This window comes from Sarcophilus harrisii, chromosome 6 (assembly GCF_902635505.1).
Source record: "Sarcophilus harrisii chromosome 6, mSarHar1.11, whole genome shotgun sequence".
Lineage (NCBI taxonomy): Eukaryota > Metazoa > Chordata > Mammalia > Dasyuromorphia > Dasyuridae > Sarcophilus > Sarcophilus harrisii.
The window spans coordinates 162,514,293-162,526,370 of NC_045431.1; the positions used below are offsets into that span (position 1 = coordinate 162,514,293).

Consider the following 12,078-nt stretch of genomic DNA (forward strand, 5'->3'; position numbering starts at 1 on the left):
GTAACATTATTGTTTATATTTTTTATATTTATATTGTTATTATATATTATATTAAATAACATTTATATTATATAATTATATCAGCTTTTTTTCAATTAACTATCATCAAACCCCTAATATTAGGGTCTAATATCTGAACATTTTACTCTCTGTGATTATAGCAACTGTGGGGCACCCCCACCCTTTACATAAGAAATGCCAAATATGAAGAATTCAGAGAAATACAGTAAGTTAAATAAATTGATGCAGAGTGAAGTAAGCAAATCCAAGGAAACAATATACATAGGACTGCAACAATGTAAATAAAAAGAATCAAAAAAATAAAATCCAAAGGTTTTTTAATTTTTAAGACCAAACTTGACCCTGAAGAATTGTAGAGAAATGCATCTTTCTCTGCTTATTACAGAAGTGAGGAATTATGGTGTTAAATATTACATACACAACCAAATGTAAATGATGTGTTGGTTAGTTTTGTTGATCTTTTTTATCTTTCATTGTAAATATTTGCCCTAATGGAAGATTCAAGGTATAGGGGAGTAGACAATATATTTAGAAATACTTATGACACATAAAATAAATCAATAAAGAAAAGAAAGGTATGCAAATGCATGAAAATATAATGTCACAGATGGTAAAGTAAAGGATCAAGAAGGAGGTAAAATGCTGCAAAGAAATCAAACCAAGAAAACAAACCAAAAAAATCTATTAGATTTAATCATAAGGAGATCATTAGTGACCTTAAAGATAACTGGTTCAGAAGAATATAATGAAGAGATGCCAGATTACAAGGGAATGAGGAATGAATCCATGATGAAAAACTAGAAGCACTGATTATAAACATATGTTTTTACAAATTTGGCAGAAAAAGGAAAGAGACAAATGGGACAATAGCTGGAGAGAGTGACAGGGTCAAAGAAGAATTTTTTAGTATTTGAAAACCTAAATTTGTATGTAGTTGGGGAGAGAGCCAATAGAGAGTGCAAAATTGAAGATATACGAGACAAAAATAATTGATGAAGTAAGATCAGAAAGGAGATGAGAAGGCATAAGAGAGGTTAGTTTTGGCAAAGAGAAGAAGCACATCATTACGCAAAATTGCTATTAATATTATCATTCTGAATATATTTTCATGATATTTTAATACATATTTCTAGAATAAAGTATTCTGAAGGTAAAAATACTTGAGGATGAAAATGGAAAAACAGACAGAAGAAAAATAGAAATGATCTGAAATCTAATAAAATGTTTTCACGATAAAAGACATTACAGATATCATAGCCAACATAAAATTATTAGATTTTAAAGAAGTTTTATAGAGTTACTAAAGAAAACAAAGACAGGAAAAGCAGTAAGATTAGATCAAGCATACAAAGAGATCTGAATTGGAAGTGACACAATTATGAGGGGATGTTGAAGAATCAATTCATAAATTATCTCTAGGGTAAGAGAGGAAAAATACCAAAAACCTAGGGAAAATAAAATCTCACATCCTGTCAATATCAAAAAGGTGGCTGAGAAAACATTAATAACCATATCTTACTTTCCCATGTATATAAAAAATTTTAATAATCTACTGCTGAGGATATTGTTAAAGAACTAGTATGAATTTATAAGTAACAGTCCATTATAGGACCATATTTTGATCATCATACAATAGATTGAAAATAATGTAGAGAATGCAAGCTCTTTGTGTTTATTATTTTTTGATTATAAAAAGCATTTGATTCACTATAGCCCAACATCACCTTGAAGGTTCTCATCCAACAAGGTATCTTAAATCTAAATTAATTTTTAATTTTTTTTAATTTTATTTATTTTATTCTTAACTTAAGAAATATCAAGTAGTTCTATAACATAGTAGAACACAAAAAATTGTTAGACATGAAACTGAAAATCTATTATGTACAATTTGCTATCCATTTTAAACATATAAAGTTATCATGTAACTTTCTTTTTTTCCCATTTTTTGTCCTTCCCCCTGCCAGAAATGGCTACCATTAGACACAAATATATGTATATGTATGTATGTATATGTGTATATATATATGTATATATTATGTATAAATAAAACTAAAATAAATAAATAAAAAGGATACACACTTCTATTTATTAGTTCTTACTCTGGATGCAGATAGCATCTTCATATTCCTTTATAGTTAATATAAGTATTTATGATAGTCAAAACAACTTATTGACTCAAAGTTGCTCTCAATATAATAGTCATATAAAAGTGCTTTAAATAATTATTTATTAGAGAAATGCAAATTAAAACGACCTTGAAATATTATTTTACAGCTACCAGATTGGCTAAAATGATAGAAGAAAAAGTGACAAATGTTAGAGGGGATGTAGAAAAAGTGGGGCACTAATTCATTGTTGATCCAACCATTTTAAAGGGTAATCTGGAAGGAATTATGCCCAAAGAGGTATTAAACTACCTGTAGCCTTTGATCCAGCTATATCATTACAAAGAGATATGAACTGGAAGTAACACAACTGTGAGAATCTGTTGAAGAATAATTCATGAACTATTTCCAAAGATGATTAAGGAAAAGGGAAAAGAACCTATATGTTCTCAAATGTTTATAGCAACTCTCTTTTTAGTAGCAAAGAACTGAAAATTGCAGTGATACCTATCAATTGGGTAATGGCTGAAAAAGTTGTGTTATATGATCGTGATGTAGTACTACTGTACTATAAGAAATGATGAGCTCAATATTTTTTTTAATATATAAAGACTTGCACAAAATAATTAAGAGCGAAGTGAGCAGAACCAAGACAACAGTAACAGCAATATTGTTTTAAGAATGATTTTGAGTAATAAGTTATTTTGATTATTAGAAATACCCCAACTTACTATAAAGAACTTATGAAGAATGATGCTTTCTGCATCCAGAGAAAAAAACTAATAAATAGAAGAATGTATAAAATGATACTTACATATACACCAATTTATATCTAATGATAGCCAGTTGGAGGGGGGGGGGGAAGAAAAAAATTGTTAAATTTGTTGTATATTTGAAAGCAATAGTAAATTATGCACAGTAGATTTATAATCTCATATGCAATCATCTTTTTATTGTACAATGTGAAATGCTGTTTTATCCCACAAATCAAAAATAAAATTTCATAATTAAAAATATTGCTGTCATTATACACAACATTCTCTTGGTTCTGGTCATTTGACTCTTCATTATTTCATACAAGTCTATCCACATTTCTCCAAGATCTCTAAATTAAGCAAGATTCTTTGAAAGATTTAATGACGGAAATAACTTTGTTTCAGGGCACTCAAACAAGGCCTGACATAAGAGACTTACATAAGCCAAAATTTACCCCACGATGAAGAAGATGTAGCATAAAAGCCAAGTGAAGGGGGGCACCAAGAAGACTTCCAGGTGCTCTTGTCTGTGAAGAAAACTGTGCTGGTAGCCCAAGCTACATTATAGAGCTACCACACAGGGGTCCTCAAACTTTTTAAATAAGGGGCCAGTTTCACTGTCCCTCAGACTGTTGGAGAGCCGGACTATAGTAAAAACAAAAACTTTGTTTTGTAGGCCTTTAAATAAAGAAACTTCATAGCCCTGGGTAAGGGGGATAAACGTCCTCAGCTGCCGCATCTGCAGGGCGGGGGGGGGGAAGGAGCGGGTATCAGGCACACTTCCCAAAGTAGTCCGTGACACCTTGTTTAACCACACCCCACGGGTTACAGCAGTGACTAACATTGAGCTATAAACGAAAGTTTGACTAAATCACTAGCCTCTCAAGTGCATTTGGTTTAACCATTTATACAGAAAGGAAAATGTAACTGAAGAACGCACTTAAGTAAACAAACTATAGAGTTTGTCTATCCGTTAAGTATAGGAGGGAGTATAAGGGAGGGATGGAGGAAGGGAGGGAGGAAAGGAAGGGAGGCAGGAAGGGAGGGAGGGAGGGAGGAAAGAAGGGAGGAAAGAAGTGTAGGAGGGAAGGAAAGAAGGGAGGGAGGGAAGAGTAGAAGGGAAGGGAGAGGAAGGAAGAAAGGAGGGAAGGGTAGGAGGGAAGGGAAGGAGAAAGGAAGGGAGGGAGGGAGGGAGGAAGGGAAACACATAGCTTTCAAAATGAGGAAAAAGATAAGCATACAGTAGTTTTCCCTTGTCTGTGCACACATGTGGGCATATGTGCATGTGCACATGAGCACGTGTATGCACACACACACACACACACACACACACACACATACTCACACACCCCCATCTATGTATGTGCCCAAAATGTATATACCTAAAAGAGTACAAAGAAAGATTTGAGTCCAGAATTATTAAGGGGAGGAAAGCAGTCCAGATTGTCTTTGATAAAGTTCAAAGTACTTTTAATGACAACAAATTTCAAAGCATTTCAATAACTCTAAATTTCTCCAAGAAACAAAGACTTTTTAATACCAATATTGTTTTATGACTGTCATGAAACACTACATGCTCTAAAGAATGACAAATGATTATCCCACTGAGGGCAATGGAAAGGTGTAGGGTAAATGTGAGCAGGCTTTAGTTTAGAAGCAAAAGGAACTTTGAAAGATTAGAGCAAAGGACCCCATTGGGAAAGAACATCTAAATTGATAAGATCTCGGATCCATCTGAATATCTAAGAGACACTAAAGCCCCTTCAAGTGTTTCTTTCCATTTCTTAGAAGCAAACTAAGTGCTATGATCCTGTTCCAACTCTTAAGAAACAGGGCTACACTAGTTTAAAACAAGGTCCCTAATGGGCCTTTTATAATTAAAACAGCATTAAGCAAGCATTTTTTTTCTCTTAAACTCCTTAATGAAACTTGAGCAATTATCACTTTAAGTAATTGCCTCTCATTTAATGTTTACTGAAACATTTTACATCTAATTCACATGCCATTTGCTAAATGCTTCAGGCTTAATTGGTCTTTCTACATGCATTAAACAGTTTGTTAATAATTGAGAAAACTCAGAATTTGAAGGTCATTTAGTAGTTGTCAGGGCCTCCAAGAACTATGATGTGTAATTAATGAAATGCATGTTGAGTTCCTTGTGGCATGAATCAGGATTTTATGAACAAAACTTCAGCTAAACCTAAAGCATGAACTTTATAAGCATGAATAAGAAACAGGCTTCATGGAGTGAGAGACCTTAGGGGGCTTTTTTTTTCTTGACACTCAGAGAAAGCTCATGAGAAGATGAAATCTTCAGATAAAAGTGATCATATGTGTGACTGCTGGGAATGATATAATACAAGTAGCAATGCCAAGTGATGAAGATGAATATTTTGGTACTTAGAGAAATTCAAAAGAAGGTTTAACAATAATAACTGCCAAGAATTTGGCTTTCCAATTAAAGAAGGGCTATAAACCAGCAAACGAGAAGTCTATGCAAGGTTTCATCTTTACTTTGTCCAAGTGGTGTTTAAAAGTGACACTGACTCCAAGTTTGGAAGCCATCCAATTTTCACTTATTTAACATTCTGCTAGGACTATTTTGACTTGAAAAGTTCCAAATGAACTGTTGAGATCCCACGACAAAATTCATTATGACTCAAAAGGAAAAAAAAACTATTGGAAAAATGGGATCATATAATCAAAACTACTAATAAACCAAAATGTACATAGCAGTTAAGACTCAAAAATGCAGAGAAGGCTGCAGATTCCAGTTAACCTGTATGTCTTGGTTTAATGTAATTTTTTGCAAGTTGTCTCCTCTATCAAAATGTATACTCCTTGAAGGTAAATGACTATTTTTGCTTTTCTTCATACCTCTGCTACTTAATGCAGTGAGTGGTAAATACTATGTACATGATAAAAATGTTTTTTTTTAATCCATCTGTCCTTAAGACTGAGAATGACATCTATTACCGTGCATAAGAGGATCTTATTTTCTCCAATCCAAATTCATTTGAGAGAACTTATATCTACAATAATTTATTACATTATTTCTGCAATAATATCTGTCAATAACCTCCTTGAGCTTTAATGAAAGAACTTCTTATCTATATTATCTATTTCACCCCCAAACATATATATTGAAATACTATATCCCTACAATCCCGTGTATGGAAATACATATTCCAAAGATTGAACAAGGAAAAAAAACAATTATGCCATACTCTCACTGCAACTATCCATTTCCATACCACCTTCCATTGTCTTAATTCCTGTAGCCACATTAAGAGTGATCACAGTTGAGAATAATTCTACTATGTTAGCCTCATGGCTAACAAACCTGGAACAAATTCTACAGTCAATCTGTCTCGACGCAGCACAATTCGGAACCCATCAAAACCTAGGATGAAATCTTTCATCATCAGTCCAAAGAATGACAATATCAAAACATTCTCAATCAACAGAGATGCCCAAGATAACATTTGTTTCAGGAAGGTGGGCTGCAGAAAGCAAGCAATGACTGGTTCATTAAATCTCCCTTCCAGAGACTTAGATTTAAAGAACAGGATCACAAATGTAAGGTTGGAAAAGATCTCAAAAGTTATCTCAGTCCTCTTATTTTACAGATGAGGAGACTGATGTGACTTGTCAAAAGTCAAAGGGAGAATATGAACCAGATCATCTTGACACAAGAGTCAGTGCCTTTGGGGTTTTTTCTATTCTACTAGCCTAAATCATTCCTGAGGTCCCTTTTTTCTTTAATCTCTAATGTCATGATTCTAGGGATTTACAAATATACTTCAGCCTTAGTCAAAATCTTTTTCCATACCAAAAAAAAATTTTTTTCCAACTAGGAACCCTTCCTCTTTTATTTAAAAAAGCTACTTTCACTTTGTTTCCTTCAGGTTTTATATAAATACTAGTAGAAAAAGAAATTAACTTCTATCCTTCTAACTTTCATGTGGGTTGGAATCTACATCGCCAGCCTCTTTCTTTGCAGTCCTCTTTCTAAGACATGGGGGAGCAACCCACCCACTGCCACCTCCCATTTAGGAACTTAGAACATAGTTCTACATCTAATTCTAAGACTCAGAGAGAGAAATTTCACTTTAAAAACTATGTATAACATTGTATATTTTGAGACTATTCAGACAAAGGGTATAAGGAGCAGGGAGTCCTTGACTAATTTTATACATAATTTGGAGACAAACAAGAACTATCTTCTATCTATATCAATACTCCTGTATGTCTTTTAACACAGGAGATAAGCTAAACCATTCAAGACAACATAAATGAAGTCCTAGCCTGAAGCCAAAACACCCAGTCTAGCTCAGTGATGATATGGCTCAGTAGACTTTTCCAGAGATCAGATCACAATCCATAAGATGAAACAGGCCCATTGTGTCATCCAAGGAGCATGATTTCTGGCCTTTTCAAAGACTTAGAAATATCAGGACTGAGTGAATGCAGCCCAGAAACTGAATTAACCTCTCTCCACCATTGACTACTCTCAAGAATTCATTCTGCAACACAAAACAAGAGGTTAATCCAAATGCAACTTATTTCTCATTCAACTTATTATCCCATTAAAAAAAAGTTTCTTCTATTACACGTAAGGATTAGGACAGGTGAGCAGACAAGTGCTGCAAACCCTACAAAGTATAGTGAGTTAAGTTAGATTGGGATAAGAAACCATGTTATTAATATTAATTAATGATTAATGCCTATTCATCAGATATATAATGGGACTTTGAAAAGTAAACTTGTTCTAAACTCAATTATTCATATGAAATTTTAGTGAGCTTCAGACCATTGAAAATAAAGAGGTTGCCTTGACTGGCTTCCATGATGGATTCTAAGGTGTTAAAAAAAAAATTTTAACATTTTATAATTGCTTTTGAATTATAAATTATTTTTGTTTTCCAACCAAACAAAAGGGACTAATAGAAATTCAATTTTTTTTAGCAATCATAAGCTACTCTAAGATAAATGCACCAAAGAAACTTCAACCAATAGGGCAAAATAACAAGAGTATGACAATATGAAGACATAAACAAACGTCACATTTGAGACACAAAGGCTATGTTGTACTGTATGCTGAAAACACAGAGACTATCACTCCTGAAGGGCATAAGTCTGAAACACTACATGCCAGTTGCTGTGAGTAATGGAAATAGTTACACAGAGATGAAAGGCTTTTGTGGCATCCTTAGGGCCTATAAAATGTGGAAGTCTGTTTCTTCCTTCAAAAGGAATGGTTGGTATTGTCAAAATGTGGCTCAGGATCTACAAATCACAGCCTGGCTTATTCAGGAAGGTGAGTATTTTTTTCCATTAGAGAGTAATAACAATTCAATTTTTACTTAGCCCTTTACAGTTTACAATGCATTTCACTAATGACAACTGTATGAGGGTCATTTTGAGCTTTTTAGTTATCCATCTCCACAACCCAGATTCCTTTCTCAATTTGATAACCAAAGACTTATGAGGTTTGTCCAAACATCATGTAGGTGTTGACGCAGCTGGGTGGTGCAGTGAATAGAGCACTGGGCCTGAAATGAGGAAGAGTCGAGTCCAAATTCCACTCCAGACTAATTATGTCAAATTGAGTCACCTGGCTGCCTCAATTTTCTCATCTGTAAAATGGGAATATAACATCTACATTGCTGAATTGTTGTGAGATTGTGAAATATATGTAAAGTACTTCATAAGCCTTGAAGAAGTATCTAAATGCTGTTATCATTATTGTTACTGTTATCATTACTAGCACACAATAATGAAGAAAATAGCTTGTTCTGCTTCCAGTCTTAGATGTACAGTCCTCCAGTTCTGAATTTCTAATTTCCTTCAAAGCTCAGCACAATCACCACCTCCTCTAGGAGGTCTTTCCTGATTCCCCCACAGCTAGTGATTCCTCCCAAAAATTTTTCTTGTGTTTACTTTATATATATTTAGCATATGGTTATATGTATACTTCTTGTTTTCCCTAACAAAATATAAGCAAGAAGCTTATATTATTATTATTATTTATTTATTATTATTATATTAGAGCAGGAGCTGCTTTAATTCTGTCTTTCCATCTTCAATGCCTAGAACAAGGCTAAGCACATAGTAGTGTATTGTTTTGTTATTATTATTATTACTGAACGATTGATGTTCAAGTGTGGTATTTGTCCATGCTAACATGTCAGCCTGAAGGCAAGAGTTACTAAAACTCTGTGAAAGGCATACAGTAGTTGTTAGAGAGATGGACTCAGAGCAAGGAAACTGTTGTTGTTGTTCAATCTTGTCCAGCTTTTCATGACCCCTTTTTTTTTAATATTATAGTTTTGGGACTTTCTTTTTTTTAATATTATAGTTTTTTATTTACAAGACATATGCAGGGATAATTTTTCAGCATTGACAATTGCAAAACCTTTTGTTTCAATTTTTCCCCTCCTTCCCCCTACCCCTTCCCCCAGATGGTTGGTAGACCAATACATATTAAATATGTTAAAGTATATGTTAAATATGTTAAATAAAGTAAATGTTAAAAGTATGTTAATATATGTATACATGTCCATACAGTTATTTTGCTGCACTGGGATTTTCTTGACAAAGGTACTGTGGTTTAACTTGTTCTTCACCACCTCATTTGACAGATGAGGAAATGTGGGCAAATGGGATTAAGTGATTTACCCAGGGTCACAATAAGTGTTTGAGTCTTCAATCGGAGTCTTCAATCAGGAATGAGTCTTCCTGATTCCAAACCCAATACTCTGTCCACTGTACCACCTGGCTGCCCTATGGTTCAAATCCTGCTTCTAACTCATTCTAAGTAAGTCATTCAATTGCTGGATAACTCTTTTAAAAAAGTTGGAGGAAAAATGCCAGTCTGCACTAGTATAGAAGGTCCCCTCATCTGGAAGTTTCCTATATCAATGAAATCATAGGTACAAATTTTTAAAATAAAATATAAATCACTTAGTACAGGGATTCCAGGAGCTATCTGCTCGCACCCATTTACAAAGTAAGCTTGAGGGTCTACTAAACAAACAGAAAAGGCATCTGCCATTGTGAATAATGGTTTATATCAAGGGAAAGAGGAGATTTTTCCAAACAGATTAAGTGAAAGGAAGATTAAAGACAATGAATTTCAATCTGATGATTGTAACTTTTGTTTAAAAATGGGAAGACAAACCGAGAAGTCAGGACTGAATTTTCTTTAAAAGTAGTGTTTCAGGCCATCTAAGAATCAGAAGGATGTGAACTTGGTTGGGAATGGACAACTGTTGAGTCTTCACAGTACTAAAATGATATTTATGGCATCTAAATAATGTCCTTAGCAACCCCTCAGAGGATCTGTTATTTAATATTTATGGGGTCATTTTACACTAACAAGGCTATTGAAAATGGCAACTATCTGAATGAAATTTTGTTAATGTTTTTATTTGGAGTAGTATATACCTAGTGGAAGACAGAGAAACACAAGGATTAGGATTACACCTACAATTTCACTAAAATAGCAAATCCTATGTGTGTTGACACTTTGTTGACAAAGGGATGACAGTTCTCACATCTACTACACTTATATCCAGTCTATACCCAGGAAAGTGCCATGGCTATGGATCCATACCAGTGGAGTACTGGAACCACCTTGTACTGCTTCAGGAGCACTATTAAATTTTCAGTGTGAGCATTTACAGCTTGGAAAATTGGCAAATGCTATGAATTATGACTTTATATATGACTTGCCTATTATTTAGACTTATGAAAATGATGGCAAAAAAATTGATAATGCTGAATAAATTTTAAGATTTATCATGTATTAGAGATACATTCCCCAGTACACCCCTGATCCATACTCAGGTGAGATTCCTATTGCATACAAACTAGTTCTATATTTCCTTTAAATACTCAACCAAAGGGCTATGGGAAGTTAAACTGACCATATCCTAGCTGAAGAGAATTGTGTATGTTTTAGGGAAGAATTATAGTGTCCCTCCACAAAGATAAATGATGCTTTCAAATGTTCCCTGGTAGAAAATTAGACCTTCAGAGATTTGTTGACAACAATGGAACAGGAATCATTGCTAATAAGACCCAAACCCCTGAGATAGAACTTTCCCAAATATCTTCTATCAGAAGACCCTGCCCCCAAATTAGTCACTGGTCAATTCCGCAACTACTAGTGAGTCTCTAAGGAATTTTAATGGATTATTCTTCAAGCAGTATAATGTAGGGGTAAGAATACTGGACTTGGAGTAAAAGAACTGAATTAAAAACCTAATTCTGACTCTTCCTAAGATGTGTAAGTATCAGCAAGTTTATCTGCAACATGGAGATAATAATGTACCATACAACTCATTATGAGGAAAGTGTTTTTAAAATTTAGATTCAAGGTAAAGTGAAAAAAGCAAAAAATAATTTATATAATAATGAGATGCTGTCAAGATAATCACCTTTGAAAGACTAGGAACTTTGATCAACACAATGACTACCACAATTCCCAAGGACTCATAACAAAAGGCTATCTATCTCCTGACATAGAGGTAAAGAATTCAGAATGTGGATTAAGACTTTTTTTCCCTATATGACTAATGTAGAGAATTGATTTACTTGGCTGTACGTTTTTATAAAAGGGGATTTGTTTTTTCTTGCTTTCTTGAGAAAAGAGGAATGGGAGAAGGGTGAGAGGATAGAGCTAAAAAGTAAAATTGAATTTCAAAAAAGTAAAATTTGAAAACTATAGAAATGAATTATTGAGCTCTATTAAATGAGTTCAAGGCCAAAGCTAAGACAACATTCCTGCAAGCATGGAAACTTTTCCAAATTATAACATTGCCAGTGATACTTTCAAGCATAAAATCGGCTTTACTAAAGTGTGAAGAACTATCAAGTAGAGATATATAAAGATAAGAAAGTATAGGTATTTGGCTAAGTCACAGAATCCAGTGTTACATGGCTTAACATCCAAATGTAACTTTGTCAAGATATTTCTGGCTAGGTTTTAGGTTAAAACTCTTGAGCTAAAGATGAAAAAGAGATCATAAGCAACAACCCTCATGACAGAATAGTAGTACTATGTCTTAATAACAATCTATGTAAAAACAAACATCAACAATGCTTAATTAAGTAGGAATAGAGGGCAGCTGATTTCATTGCTATAACGAATGCTAAAATAAAGAAACTCCTTTTTCCAATTCAAGTTGGCA

General features: G+C 33.8%; 1 protein-coding gene across 4 annotated transcripts in view; it reads right to left on the minus strand.

Moving 5' to 3' along the window:
• The window catches only part of SLC4A4 (solute carrier family 4 member 4), a 382,231-nt gene that overhangs the window by 249,490 nt on the left and 120,663 nt on the right, over positions 1-12,078 (minus strand). The gene's annotated exons all lie outside the window — the stretch shown is intronic.